Source organism: Solenopsis invicta, chromosome 1, assembly GCF_016802725.1.
Source record: "Solenopsis invicta isolate M01_SB chromosome 1, UNIL_Sinv_3.0, whole genome shotgun sequence".
Taxonomy (NCBI): Eukaryota; Metazoa; Arthropoda; class Insecta; order Hymenoptera; family Formicidae; genus Solenopsis; species Solenopsis invicta.
In genome coordinates this window covers 18,240,425-18,256,814 of record NC_052664.1, presented here as the reverse complement: position 1 = coordinate 18,256,814, position 16,390 = coordinate 18,240,425, and the positions used below count along the sequence as shown (strand labels likewise).

Below are 16,390 nucleotides of genomic sequence, written 5' to 3'. Positions count from 1 at the left end.
ATTGACAAAGCATTTTTAAGCTTTGAGCTTTTCAAAACTTTTTCAAAGTACATTTTAGTATTTAATTACACGTATTTCTTCATTCTTTTTTAAACTTGGGCATATTATCACACGAATATATGTACATACACCTAAGTTTTTTTTATTTTGCGTTTTATTCAGCTGTGCACATTTCGAATTATACAAAATTAAACAACAGCATGATTTTGCTAATATAGCTTTTTAATGCACCTTAATAGACCTAATACGACTTCTCTTTTGAAGTTTTCATATTAAAGTATTTATTTATTCGATAAGTTATTTGTAGTTCTACTGCTCTGTCTATAGTTTACATTCTAAATTTTTAGTACTGCAGATTATACATATGTGGAAGAGGCACTGTGTACATTACATATATTTGCATACATTTTGCAATATTTTCTTTTCATTTTGAATCAATATTAGGGAATTTTGCAACAGAACGCACCGTGCTTTGAACAAAATCAATTTTTTAAATCTTTGTTGGACGGGGCACATTATCGCCCGTGTTTTTTTTCAATTCATTATGCAGTGTCATATACTTTTTTTTTAAATAACATCCCAAGTAATAAATATTTTATAACTGAGAGTCTAGAGTCACTTGAATAAAGCACTGAAAAATATAATTGTTAACATTTTCAGTTTAAAATGTTGATTATTGACAGAGTTGTAGTACCACCTTCTCCTCCAATAATTGTTGAAAACGAATTTAATCATAACCATATAAGATAATCGAGTTTATATTACATTGTGGAGGGTACTACTTGAAGTGTAAAACATTTACGAGCAACCAACTCTCAACATTCAGCGATACGATCGCACATAAATACGTATACGATATCCACGTCGAAGCCATCTTAACGCCCATAAATACATTAACGAACGTGCTCAGTGCTTATGTCGCGAGTTTAATTATGCACGCATTTGCCTTGTAATTAGCACGGGCTGTTTGGTTACGCCGACCCGATACTCACGGAACTGTAACTCACGTGACCTGTTTGTGAGGTTTGAATTACGTAATACGGGCTGCTATCCACACATGCGAATCCTGGAAATGACACGCCTATGATACATGACCGTACAATGTGCATCTCTCGTAGAGATGTTTATACATATATAAGGATATTTATTTTCAATTAATGCCACTTGATCGGATCCATAAAATACATTGCGTTATTGTAGCATTTGTTTACGCGATCCTGAATAACTGTAATATTTTTAACATTCATATATAGTAGCGGCGATATTGCTGATACATTAATTAGCGATACGATAGATACTCGATTATCCGGCGAGGTCGCGAAATGAATTTTAGTAACATATAAAAATTCGGAATGATATTTAAAATTTCCATAAAATCGAGATATGTGAATTTTAATGAAATTATCGTGAATACAAATTAATGGACTTTCACATTTGTTTACTTAGCGCCTAATTGAAATTCTCTGAAGTAGGAAAAGATTGTTCGTGACATTATTTGCCGGTGGAGAAAACAGCTGGTGATGCACATTCAAAGATAATTCTGAACTCCAGTTCCTTCTACGCGAGAGCACTCGAACGAGAACGAAAGGCATATCGGCGATTACTCCGTTAAATGGTCCGGAAGTATTAAGTCGATCGTACGTACGACAAAGTGGATTATCGGTCTTCTTTAATTCGGTCCTTTAGGGATGAACGGAAACTGGATGTGCAAAGCTTTCACCGCCGGAAGTTTTCGCAAGATAATTCGCACGAATACGATAAAATTCGACTGCCAGACGCTTCTAAATCTAAAATTGGCGAGCAAGTTAGCGAAGATTAGGAATTATATTGGATTAAAAAATCGCGCGTTTTTTATAGATGTACAACACGCATTGTTATCATCGAAAGAATTTAAAAAAAAAACCCGAGTAACACGAGGTCCAGTCAATAGGAAGAATTTGACGAAGCAACAAGTGTTTCCATTATTGTCTCTCGCATCAATTTCCATTTCCATTTTAATTATTTGAATTAACTTCATTATTGAGTTACTTAATTGTAACATTATCGAGGCGATTACGTCACGATCTCCCTTCAAAGTTACTAATAATTCTGCAACAACGTTAAACACTTCGCCAAAGGGTATGCAATAATGGCGGGTGTCGAACAGTTACGCTTTGATCAAACGCGTTAATGACACACCAATGGCACAACAAACGCCACTATGAAACCGCACGAGGCGAAATGTATTACGCGAAACAAACAAAGTCCGCCGATTAATTTAATGCTAACGACTTTTTTTAGCTTATTAAAAGCTAAACATCGTGATTGATTTTCAAGGTAGGTTGATTTTCAACTTTGTTGTGTTGTAACAGTTTCAACTATGCTAATCAGATTAATCGGATGCTGTTTCTCGTTAATTAAATCGCTAATCAGATTAACCATCCTTTCGTGCCTGATGGGATATATGTGTCCCAAACTTTTAAAAATTTATATCTTCCGCAACAATGAATATAGCGATTCGTTCGTGCTCATTTTAAAAATAAAGGATGAAACACTTCGCAAAGAAATCATCATTCTTATGAGCTTTACCTCTTGATCTGGATCTCTCGTCAAATATTCGTAAAATGGGGTAAAATGCATGTATCGTTCATAAAAATTAAGATAACGAGGTCTTTCCGGTTTATTTATCAACGAAAGTGCTATATAAAAAAAAATTGCTACTTAATTTTAAAATGGCGAGTTTAATGGACCAAAGTACTAAATTTTGTTTTTATTACGTAGAAATTGATAGATATAAATTTGTGAGATCGCTGATGAGGAATCTGCAGTAAAAATTTCAAAATTAAAAATGACAGATTTAATAAATATGGTGGATCAAAATGCTAAATTTTATTGAATTTTGATTTGCTATATTGAATCCGCTATTTTAAATTTCAAAATTGTGATTACAGATTTATAATCAGCGACACTGAAAACTTTTGGTAAGAACGTGAATTAAATGTTAATTATTTCTAAAAAAAGTGCACGAAAAGATTAAATAACATAATTGGAATAGCGGGGATAATATAAGTGATTGAGCGGTGGAGTAAGCAGTAGTTCGAACCACTGTGCGATCAGCCGAAGTAATAGAAGCTAGTGCGTGATCAGTCGAGGTAATGCAGGTCGGTGCGCGGTCAGCCGAAGTAATGCAAGTCAATGCGTAGTCAGTCCAAGCGATACAAGTCGACATTCAATGAGCTGACGTAACACGTGTGGTTAATCACGCCATAATATTTATTATAGATTTAAGGCTATTTTAATTTTACAAAAATTGTTTATTACATTCTTGATTTAAATCAATTTTTTCAAGAAAAAAAATTTTTCTTAATTATTTAAAATGCTATGGGATAATTTCAAAGAGAGAATTAATACAAGCAAAAAAATTTAATAACTTTTAAACCAATAAGAGAATTATTAAATTTTACACAGATACCCCAAACTTAATAGAATAATCTACAAAAATTTTTAAATTTTTAGTAATACAATACTTTGAGATGTGACACATGATACATTCCCAAGTTGTTCAAACTGTCCGAATTGTTCGAGATATTAGAACATTGTGTGCTCTCTTTTTTTTTCTTTGAACTATTCGAACAATACAATATGTTTGAATCTTTTGTTTGAACTTTAAAAAGAAGACATTTGATCAATTCCGATACGGTTTCTTCAATAAATTATTTCAAGCCGTAGAAACATCAAACGTATCGCTATTGAAATATTTATATTTTCTCTCTCTGTCTCTCTTTCTCTCATCAAACGCGTGCCGGCATCGCTTCGCTTTGGTCTCGCGAGACGATGTGAAGAGAGAAAAGAACGCGGAATGGATGATGGGAATTAGGTTTTCCGGAGGATATGTGACCGGCTTTTCGAGATGGTGTCTCTGTACGATGTCAAAGTACCGCGGCAGCCAACTTTCTCGTAAAGCTTCTATCTGCTTTCAGTGCCTTCCCGCGATACTCGGCACTCCGTGAAACAAAAAACAAAAAAAAAGGAAACGCAGGTGAGCATTTTCCCACGTCGTAATTGCGATATGGTATGTGAGGGCCAAATCCAATGAATCCGTATCTGGATTATTAATCGTTGAATGGCGTTGAAAAAAAAAGGGATCCAATTTCCCTCGAATAAAGAGGAAATAGTTGATGAAAAAAACGGATGTAAATATATTCTATTTATCTGATTCTGTCTCTTGTAAATTAACTAATAAAACATTTGTTGCGAAGTGGTTTTTTTTTTAGTGAATTTTTGTTCAGATAGGTAGAAACGCTTTCAAGATTTTTCATTCGTATGAAAAATTCAACGGCATTATCTGTCGTCGCATCGTTTATTAACGATCGCTGCAACAAAAGAATTGAAAAATGCATGGCGCGGGGTTTTCCATAAAACAAATAGCTAAGGATTAATCGTACGGAAGTTCATAAAAATGTTATCTCTTGGACAAAAGTTCGAAAATAGGAGAAAACCAGAGTGCACGCACGATTGTCCACGTTCGAATCGAATCTCAATTTCTTACCGGAAGCTTCATCTCGTGGAAGACTAGAGAAGAAAGTATTGTCACTCGCGTGTCTAATCTTAATCAAAACCATTCCGAAAAGCATTCCGACTCGTTTCTTTATTTTTTCTGGTTACTCGTGCGGAATCAATTCGCGATGGCGGAATACTTGTTGGTCGTGGGCACGCGGTGCAACGCAAAAATCGCAAACAAGCCGGGACAAAAAGCGTTGGGGAAACAAGCGAGCGAGCGAGTGGCGCGACGCGACGCGCGGCGTATAGACGAGTCTGTATTGTCTATCGCAAATAACAGCGAACATCGGTATTCCAGCGGTGTATACGCGGCCGGAGCACGCTCGATGACAAAACCGGCAGACATCCGCGAAACGAGACGAAACGGCTGAACGCGCGCTCGCGCGCGCCTCCGCGCCCGCAACGTACGCAGGCACGACGGGGAAAATCCGAAGAATTTCCCGGAGAGCGGGTTTCCGTTGGTCGTTATATAACCGGAAAAGCTCGGCCGCGATAAAAGCGGCGTAAAAGGAATCCAGGCTGATTCCCGCGAGCGCACCGTCGTCTCCGGCGCGTTAATTGTAATGGTATTAATTACGATAATGGAGCGCCTCCCTCTCTCGTATCCCTCGTTCCACTGATTCTGTTTCTCTCTCTCTCTCTTTCTCTCTCTCTCTCTCTCTCTTTCACCCATTTCCCCGCGTCTGTCCTCTTCCGCGCCTATGCATCTCTTCGCTCTCACCCCTCGCTCGCTCGCTCGCTCGCTCGCGCCGTGCCGCTAGCCTCTCTTCGGCCATCTTCCACCCTTTGTTCCGTCCCTCGACTCTGGCGTCAATTAAGTGGATATCTCAAACGAAAAATTCTAATAAGCTCGTTGAAACGAATCCGCTTCAACCCAGCGCGCGGCTCCGACGGAGCTTCAACGTTGGTCGCGGAAGCAGATGGCGTCGAAGACGAGCTGATGGCGACGTTTTTTCTCTTTTCTCGCTCCTACGGCACCGCTTCGTTCTCCTCTTTTTAACAGCAACGCGTCGCGACGCGACGCGTCGCGAGGTGAAGCGAAGCGGAGCGTCGCGAGTATACGTGGTTCGAGAGTGTGTTCGATCGGTTGAGAATTCTCGAGAGAGAGAAAGAAAGAGAGAGGGGGGGGGAGTGTAGCTCAACGGCGAGAGAACCTCGCGAGGATTCAGGACTTCCCTCAGTGAGATCTATCGACGGCGAGGGAACGATGAGGGTGAAATGGGGGAACAGGGAAATGTGGGTACGACATATACACACGCACACACATACGTGCAGACGGATGCGTTTTCGAAAAGACGAAGTGCCGAGAGCTTTGTCTCGTTCCGGGCTTCAACCACTTTTGTCCCCGTTACTTTGTACCCGAGTAGTGTTATTTGACGTCCGTAAATGAATATAACGGGAGACCCAGAGTGCGCGGGATTGGGGGTGGGAATCGTGTATTTTAGATGGCCTTTGTAGCTTCTCGAATACACTTGTCGATACAACGTATCCGCCGAATGCGTCCCGGCTAGAGAGATCCTCTGACAATTTCAAAGTCGATTTTGCTTTCGCAAACATTCGACGGGAGAGATCACGCAGCGCAGCTTCTCAAATTTGCATTAGATATGCTTCAATTAAGTCTCGACTTTTCCGATAGCCGATTGGGTTATGGTTACTTATTTGCATGAGAATACTGAGATGGATATTGAAAGAGTCACATGGCAGTGTAGTCGTTTAAATATAATCTTGCGAGAAAAATTTACATAATTCCTCGATATATACGTGCCCTTAATATCTATGTACGACTGCGCCGGGAGTAAAAGTCTAGGGGTGAGAGAGGGAGACCGAACTGGTCCATACAGCCGTGAACGTATGTAGAGCGGTTTTTTTTCAGCGGGCTTCTGTTATAAATGTAATGAATTACATTCATAACAGAGAATATGTTAAACTTATACATTATTTATAAAGCTACTGCGAGACAAAAATTATGGTAATGATACTTAAAACAAAGATTCATGGTTGTTTAAATTTTGAAACCTTTTTTTAAGAAAACGGACTCGGGCTTGCCGGTAATTTCAACGAACCTGCGGTCATCTCTCTTAGAGTCCTTTGCGTATAATATACTTAGAAATACACCTTATCTAAATTTTACTCTCAAACTTAATTTATTCTTCATTTTTGTTTTATCATTAAACGTTGCGTTTTTTTATACATCTTTTAATTAATAAATTCATTAAATACTTCATTAATTGATTAATAACACGAATAATTCATTAAAAACTTTCTAAAGAATTAGCGGATAATTATCAGTGATATTTTTGGGACTGATAAATTAGTAATTATCTTAACCTAAAAATCAAAGAAAAGTTACTGTTAATCATTGAAAAGTTCTGATTGATCAGTGTATTAATAAATACTAATAAATACACAATAAATTTATTGATTTTTCAGTTCAGATAATCGCTGATTAACACTGGCATACTTGATGATCAGAATTATTCAGTGAACATCCATTGATCTAAATTTAAAGAGGAATACATTTTCTGTATAAACTTTTGTTTTAGTTTCTATTGTTGATGAATAATAAAACAAAAACTAAAAGTGAACGAATTCTCGAGGATTGGTTTTACCTAGAGAACCTCTAGGAGAGAGAATCGCCAAGGGGAAGTCACGTGACCGACTCTGTGATTGGCTGGCGGAAATGTGCAAATTTTGCATTGCGACATCAATGCGTTGACAGGCTTCGTCGCGAGGAACCATCGGTGATTCCGCGTGATGCGTGTCGGCTAATGCATTGACGTCTCAATGCAAAATCTGCGCATTTCCGCCAGCCAATCACAGAGTTGGTCATGTGATCCCCCTTGGCGATTTTCTCCCCTAGAGGTTCTCTAGTTTCACCTCTTCAGGTTTGAACAGTAAAAAAAAAATTGTTTATTATCAGGAGATATCCTCTACGGCAAAGTTTCATAATTTTTTGAATTTCCAAGTTAGAGACTTGTTAATATTGTAAGACTTGATTATACAATAATCAAAGTTTCATTTAACTGATAACTTTTCTCGTTCGAAGACCATTGAAGGGAGATTTCGTTCGTGATGAACATTCGTGGACTCTCACTCTATTAATTTATATGCTAAGAAATTAATTATTCCCGGATTATAGACGTTCTCCGCGTGGAATTACGTTATTTTCTTGCTGACGATACTTATCGATAAAATGGTATTGCGTTAAACTGAACACGACAGGTCACAATGCTGAATAATAAAGCAGAATTAACCGTGCGCTAAAGTTAATTTAATGCACTCGTTATTATTACCGCAATCTCATACATCGTTAACACAAATTTAATATTTAGTATTGTCAACATGAAGTTGTCGTATTTATTCATAAGTACGGTGCATTTCATATCTTCGTCATAAACTAGCCCAAAGCTGAGCGTACAAAGATACATATCAGGTATCCAGACATGCTTTTCCGAATACATAAAACCAGTAAACACACGTCACTAAATGGAATGTTATGAACATATGGTTATGAAATCTGCTTTTATGATAATAGTAAAAGGTTGTCATTTGTTCTTTCATATAGCTTCAAAAAATATCAAAAGCAACAATTATTAATTAAAAATTCTAACGTACCTCAGTAAATGTTAAAAAATTAATTACAATCAAAATTAAAGATAATAGTAATGTTTAACAGAAGATTAAACCCTAAGGGATTTTGTTTTTAATGTAATTAATGATTATTTTAAAAGTGATTTAGAAGAATATTTAGAGTTTCTTTGTTATTTTTAATTTTTTTTTATTTGGGTTTTATTAAAAGCACAAGTATTTAATAAGACCCAGTACTGAAATTTTAAAAAAATTTGTTTATTTATACCAATGTTCTATGTTCTACAAATAATTTTAAATAATTTTATTTTTGTGAATAATTGAAATGAATGAATTATTCTCACTTAATTTATTTCAATATCTCTATATAAATAGAATTTATAAAAAATAAAATAAGTTATGTAAGCCTTATTTAGCTCAGATATCTTATTTGACTTGTAAATTTTTTTTTAAATGTGACTTATTTCTCAACTTTGATAAAGATTATTAACTATGCTAATTCATAGTTACGGGAGAAAGAGAGAGAGAAAAGATTAATTTTAATAATTAATTACAAATCTATAAGTACTTTTTTACAATAATAATATTATTTTATATATTATTTGAATATTATAAAAAATAGTGTTTCACGATTTATATTTAAGACATTTATAATAGTTTTCTTTCTTTAATTACATAAATGATTAAACTTCCAAAAATCAGAAAATAATATTCTATGTCTGTAAAGTATTCTCTTTATAATAAATTAATTTGATTCTTCTTTTTTTTAGGAGAATTTTATAGAATTGTATAAACAAACTAATATTTAATGTTTAATGAGATGAACTCAAACGGTAATTAAGAAAAGCTTTATGCGCTGGTTGGACTCTTCTAAAGGATATAATAAGCCCTTCGTTTTTTTTATCTGCCATTTACGTATTTTTACTCATGAAAGAATCGTGCTCTCTCTTTTCAGTTGTTTAATTCATTTTTCCGAATGAGTTACACGCAGACTGATGTATTCTACCTATACTTATTATTTTGTCATAACTTTTAAAATGCTTCATAATTTTGTAACAATTTTGAATAATTTTTCGCAATTTTTTTCAACCTTTCACTGTGCTATAAAACATTATAAATTTTAATATATTTGCGAACCAGAGAAACAATTACACTGCATGAATAACATATGCGCGGTGAATAAAATACAAAATACGTACAAAAGACATTTTGCAGCATAATTTACTATTTAATTCATTAAATATAATTACGTTGCACATCGACATATCATCTCTAATATAACGGGAACGATATAACGTCCCACTCATAAAATTATATGAAAGAATGCCGTTTCTCTCTGCTCTCCGCTATTCTGTGTTCTCTGACAAAGACGTGATCGCAATTAAAAGACATACCGTATGTACAAAGAAAGTAAATTCTCCTTAAAAGTATAGGAGATTCCGAATACTGGCCGCGTTCCAGTTTTTAGAAATTAGTAACGGCACGGAAACACTTGGAAGTAGATATATAGTGGGCGGAAGTGTAGACAACAACGGATAATAATGGCGAAGTTGGTTACGTCGTGGCTTCGCGGGCGCGCCGCAAGAAGCGTATAGTCGTCTTTCTCTATCCAGACTTTAGAAAAAGGTCAACAGCCTTGATCGTGATGAAAGTTCCGCCGGCGGGAAGTTCCGGAAAGAAATAACGTATATATGATTGTGCTCGCGGCCTGATCTTTATAGAAGACGCGCATTTGCTACCATATTGCCGTCAGAAAACGAGAAAACTAAAATTGGCGTAACGCAACTTTTATGGTGACATTTCTAAAATGACATTTCTAAATCGTACACTTAATCGACGGGTCAACCCCTTTTTTTTTTGCAAAAACTTTATTAAAGGATTATGAAATTTCTTTATATTTATTATGAGCTTTTTATTATGAGCTGGCCTATTTTTTATAAAAACTCTTAAGAGAATGACAGAATGATTGATTAATGTAGAATACACAAAACAATACGTTTACGTTTGTATTTTTTTTTTTAACTCTCGCAGTCAATTATTACGGTTAATTTGCGCCTTTCGTCTACAATCCGAGAAACGGAGTAACCTCCGCAAACTGGTAAGGTCTTAGCATTTCTCACGCGGTCGATATCGATTCGAACAGATTGGCGAATTTAAAATCGTTGAATCAATATATATCAAGAAAGAATTTTTTATTTCGAAAAAGATTTTTCAAGAATAAAAAAAATGTCTTTCTTGATCTCGATTTAGTTAAGGGCATATCGGAAATCGTTAAGACGGAAAGCCAATGTCAAATTTATTTGGCCTCTGTCAAATGAATTGTTGTATAATTAGGAAAACGTGTATTTATAACGGCTGAAGAGGATTTGATAAAATCAAAACGTTCCGTAATTTTTAATACTGTTATACAGTTAGAGAGTTATCAAAGGAAATAATACGACAATTGGCTCGTTGATTGGCATTTAATCCGTTTATATCAATTGCTAAGATCTCTCCGGTCTATAAAGATTGCCTCGTTTCTCGGATTGTAAATCAGATGAAAGGCGCAATTAGCCTTAATAATCGGCGGCCCCAATGCGCGAGTTACGAAGCATCGGCAAAAATACGTAAACGGTTTGCCGCGCGAGAAAGGAAGCCCATTAGGCGCGAGAAAGGAAGCCCATTAGCGCTCGTGCGAGAACGAAGAGGTCGTTCATTCATGAACTCGGGGGCGGCCATAGCGTCGTGGCCGCCGCTACGCTATGTACTACGTTCGCTGCTAGTATTATCGCTACCACCACCACCACCACGCTACTACCCTCGTTCTACTACGCCACTACTACCACTTTTACACAACGCCAACGCCAACGCCATCACCACTACCACCACCACCACTACCACCACCACCACCACCACCATCACCACCACCATCACCACTACCACCGACACTGCCGCCCTCGGTGCACCAACGTCGGTTACGTGTCCTACCACAAACCAGGTACCGGCACCGGCATCGCCACCGTCGCGGCGTGCCGAGTATCGCGTTCCTGGCGTTCTTACGCGAGGAGCCTCAGATAACTGCGATGCGACGACCGCCCTTTAAACCGATGCACTTCTCTATCGCCGAACGCCTTGACATTGAGAACACCGACGCGAATGTCCCGCCGCGTATCGCGACTATCCCGTCGGTTTCCGGCCAGAGCTGTACATCGGAAATGTTGAGCGAATAATCCGTCGGATGGATTGCCGAATGCCTAATCTCCCAGCATGCCTAAGAACATTCGAGCTGGATGACGCGCATTCGGAGATTGTTCCTATTGCCGATTAGGATGGTTCATTTTCAGAACGGAAAGTTAGCAAACGAGCTGCCTATCTTCTTTCTCTTTCTTGAATTTTACCGCATATGTTTTCCAATTTGATATTAAAATGTTAGTCAAATGGTGACTTGTATAAAGTGGGATGTTACACGAACAAGTGTTCACTTCTGAACGATCCCCTTATTATTGGCTGCGTTCGTTTTGGCGCTCATAGTGCGGTAAGTTTCATTTTATCCCGTTGTTTAACAAATAATAAACAAAGACAAATGATACAAACGCTGCGAATGCCAAAGTGAGAATGCAGCCTTTAATATATTCTGATTATTCTGAAGTATAATTAGTTACGAAAAACATTCTATATATAATTAGTTTTTTTTTTTTTTTTTACAAAATTGAAAAGTCTTTTATTCTAGGTTAAATATTGTGTAAAAACTTTTCAGAGTCGGTAACCTCTTCGACAATCTACCGATAGAAATCTTATTTCCCAATAATAAAACGGTTACTATTTTCTTTCATTGTTGCAAAAATAATGGATATTGTTCTACATTCCAAATAATTTGAAACAAAATTAATAACTGTTTTTACCAGATCAAATATACACGATATAGATAAATAAATCATGAAAATCGTTTGTATCAATTATCACAATTACGGTAGCAAGCACGTTAATAGCTTGAGGTTATTTCCCATGTTCAACCAAAATTCACGCTAATTAGGAGCTTCCCTTCCAGGGAAAAGCAGGAAATCAGCTCTCAATTTTGATAATGGATCTGAAATTGGTCGAAGCGATAACGGTACTGGCAATTATTTTAATTTCGTAAATATATTTTCGCACATTTAAGCGTGAAGCGATAAAAACGTAAATGCAATAACTCCTGTTTTTTATTAGAAATGTAAATAAAGATATTAAATTGCGACAAAAGCGTAATATTATAGTAATTTCGATTCGCATTCAATCATTTGTTCAAATAACGATGATTTTTAATTGGCTATACAAACCTGATATAGAAAGAAATTGCTTTCCGATGAAACCTAAGTCCGTGAGTCTTCATCAACGTATCTTTTTTACTTCGACAAATTGTTCAGTGATACAAGTGGGACAAAGGCGAGCGCGTTCGTTTTACAAGTTTGTCAGCATCTCGAGAAGTATGATTAAACTTTCTCGACTCTCGCGAAAATCAATCATAAACATTACCGTCGCTCTCTCAGCCTCGCTTCCGGTTATCCCGACGGCTTTAAGGTCAGCGCGCATACTATGGTCCTTGACACTGAAACAACACGAAACTTCGGCAACTTGTGGGCAAGTTCGCGAGATTTCCATACGTTATTCCGGAACGAGGGGAATGCATCCAATTAAAGCGACGAACGAAACTTTGACTGTTTCAGCTTGCAAACTGTTTTGGTTCGCGTTTCCTTCGTTGAACGTTAGAGTTACAGCCCAATGGTGGAAACAAACTTTGAACATTGATAGAAAGTGTCAGTCGTTGATGAAAAAGGTAGATGCATCGGTAAATGACAAGTAAACTGGCATTGTATAATGAAATTATACGTTTCTTCAGAGATACCGTCAGATTCTAATTAAGACACGAAATTTACAGTTAGAAGAATCGTTGGATTAACGTGACTAATGAAAGTCGACGTTTCACTGGCAGTTATGTTACTTTAAAAAGTTTCCCTCGCTGCTAATTTTGAATAGCAACGATACTTATATCGTTATCGAAAATGTCACTCGTTGCCTTTAAATCAATGTTCGACAAAAGCCACCACTTGAAAAGTTAATCAACGTTCTTTAAAGTCGATTACTCATTGTTACATCTTTAACTACACTAAAATTCTATTCAATTTAACGTAGACCCTTATGACGAGCGGCTGACAAAAGTGAGCTTTTGCGATTCTCGGCCCGCGTCGTTCCGAATAAAAACTCGCGATCCGTGACATTCGAGCCGGCGACGATCCTGAAAATTGCCGATCTATTTCCTACGCGATAACGCGCGAGACTGACCGGTCCTATTCAAGGCTAGTGGTGGTAATGATGATGATGATGATGATAAGGATGATGATGATGATGATGATGATGATGATGGTGACGGCAGCGACGGCGTGGAGAACAGAATTTACTAAAATATTCTCACCCCCGAAGCAAACAACTCTCTCGCCGCTTCCGCCGGAGCCTCGGACCGTAAACACACGTCGGTGGCTGGTCGCGTACTGAAGTTTCCACCGACGGTGGATCCAGCATCCCCAACCGGGGTTGGAGGGTGAGGGAGAGAGAGAGGATCCCGCCGCACACCGGCGTTCGACCCCACCTCCCCACTCGCCACCTACCACCGACGCGGACACCCTTTAACCCTCCTCCGTTCGGTGCTCTCCGTCCTCCGGGCCGTCACTCGAAACCGTCACCGTCACCCTATACGAACCCACTACCGACCCCGTGCGCAACCCCTCCACCATAACACCTGGACTCGAGCGGGGAGGACGCGCGAAGATAGGATATACTTGGAGTCTCTCATATTGTTAACCCCCTGCGACGATCGAAACTGAACTTGGCTGGTTATTTTTTCCCCTCTCGGTGTATTTAGGTATAAATGTAGCTTTACGTGAAGGAACCCGATCTGTGAAATCAGTCGGAATAATTATCGACATCGAAATAAATGAGTCTGTGGTTTTTTAATGAATCGTTAAATGTCGGAAAAATATTAAGAGCGGCTACTGCTGCTCTTAGCAAATATCACAAGTCATTAAGACTTACACAGAAGACTTACAAGAATACACAATTGTTTCATATTAGAAGCGTACATAATAATTAATTAATATGCACACATCTGCGTACGTGAATTTTTTTTTATAATGTATCAGTGCTAAGAAACAATTAAAAAAGATTTAATAGAAATATTTATTTAAGTTTTTTATCTATAATAAATAGTATTTGAAAGAAGCATGTCGAGTACTAAATATAAAATGAAGAAATATTTAATTTACATGTACATTTACTTGAAGTATACACGGTTATTCATTTTATATTTCGATTTGTCATAGATAAACAGGTTATTTATATTTTCTGTTTATTTACTATTCCCTTAAGGCTACAAAATAGAAAATAGTAACAGTAAAATAAAAAAAAAACATGATTCATGGATATATATTGTAGTTGTAACTTTTTTTTATACATATATTTTGAAATAAATTCACTTATCATTGATTATTAAGTGACCAAAGTGACTAGGTAATTATTTTAGTCTTACCATTTTCTGTTGTATTCTTAAAAAATAGAAAAAAAAAGAAATATTCATCGAAATATATAAAATAATATTATTTCCAGTATGTGTATATAATAAATACTATGTTTGTTTTTTACATACATTACACAAAATACTCTTGTTTCAAAGTAGTATTTTTTTATAGATACGTCCTTTAAATAAATATGTCCGTTACTATTTTTGATTTCAACTATTTTTTCCGACACAGTGCTGTACCTATATAAAATATAAAAAGAGAAATTTCTCTTTTTGTATTTTTCAATACCGACCAATTTTTTGTTTTCATATATGTATCTTAACATTGGCTACAAACAAAAGACATTAATAACTGCCAGTGATATATATTAAGACAATAAGACAGTATTTTTTTCCTAAACTACATTGAACAATTTTGCCAACAGCTATCTAAGGAATCAAAAGAAAAAGAAAGTAGATAATGATTTCACTCTAGATTCTAAACTGCGGATAGCACTAAACACTTTTCTCTCATAGCTCCACTGGCTTCACCTTACCAGTATTTTCGTTCTTATAAAAGTAATCGTTTGGCCGGCAAACCCCTGTCGACGTGTCGACAAAAAGTCGGCGAAACTCTCCAAAAGTTTCCTACCTTCGTTCAGCAATATATTTCATTGTCGGCGGCCATATAAATTCTAAGAGATTTCGCGCGATGTAAGATTTAGCTCGTGATTTAGGAAACGTTCACGGGCGCGCGGCGGCTTTCAAGAGAGATCAAATCCCCGGGAATCAACGGTTCTCGGACTTTGAGGATCTCGAAAGTCCCTCGCGATTTAGGAAAGTTTTCAAGCTGCCGAAAGTTTTTGTATCACTTACTTTTCCTTGAGACTCAGAGCCGCTCCGCGTATTTCCGAACTCTCTTTCGCAAATGCATATCACGTACGTTCGTATGAATATCGGGCCGACATATAATACTCCCGTGCTTGAATAACACAAGAAGCCTGTAGGATCAGGCATTTCGCCGGAAGACTGCATGACATTGCAATATATGTATACGAATGTATTTAGCGACTGACAACTCTCATTCTCCATTTAGAATTTAACAAAAATATTGGCTTTACTTCGGATGTACGTTTGTTTTCCTTGCAACCTACTATACATATAAGTTTGGATTTGCAACCAATATTCATAAATTTCATACTTGTCATGGATTTGTAACATAATAGTTTATTGCGTTATTTTTTGTTGCACGAGTGGTTAATATTTTTATCTCCATATTTTTTGTCAATAAAAGAGATTACAGTAACGTAGAACTATAATGTAAAAACTGTACCATGCAATTTGATTCTGTTTATAAAATGTTGCAGTACGGGTTTAAAGTGAGTATTAATGTTTTTATTATTTGTTTTATAATTTAATTTGTTTTGAAAGCATCTCGTATATGATATAAAAATATTTGCAATATTTAATCGATTAAAATTGTAACATTTATCAACTTGACCCTTCGTCAAATATTGAAAAACTACCTCGCGTTTCGATAAATAAACACACCTAAAAGCTTCGACACATGTTTCTATTTGTCCTTTTGCTTTGTAAATTTGCGAGTAGTATGAATGTACGTGAAAATATGTATAAATCGAGACTGGCATTAGTATAAGCTCGTAAATCATGTCGAGTAAGATAAGTTAGAAGTAGAAAGGAGTAAGTTCTTGGGAAAAGCTTGAGAAGCTTTGTTGATAAATCCATGGATCATCA

The 16,390-nt window shown here is 36.7% G+C and overlaps 1 protein-coding gene across 6 annotated transcripts in view; it reads right to left on the bottom strand.

The window, feature by feature from the left end:
* LOC105201241 (Down syndrome cell adhesion molecule-like protein Dscam2) overlaps window positions 1-13,561 on the bottom strand; it is a 158,079-nt gene extending 144,518 nt beyond the window's left edge. For all 6 annotated transcript variants that reach the window (XR_005574769.1, XM_039449239.1, XM_039449218.1 and 3 more), the window contains exon 1: window positions 12,423-13,561. The gene's annotated coding sequence lies outside the window, so the exon portion shown is untranslated. The remainder of the gene's footprint in view (window positions 1-12,422) is intronic.
* Window positions 13,562-16,390: the final 2,829 nt, after the last annotated feature.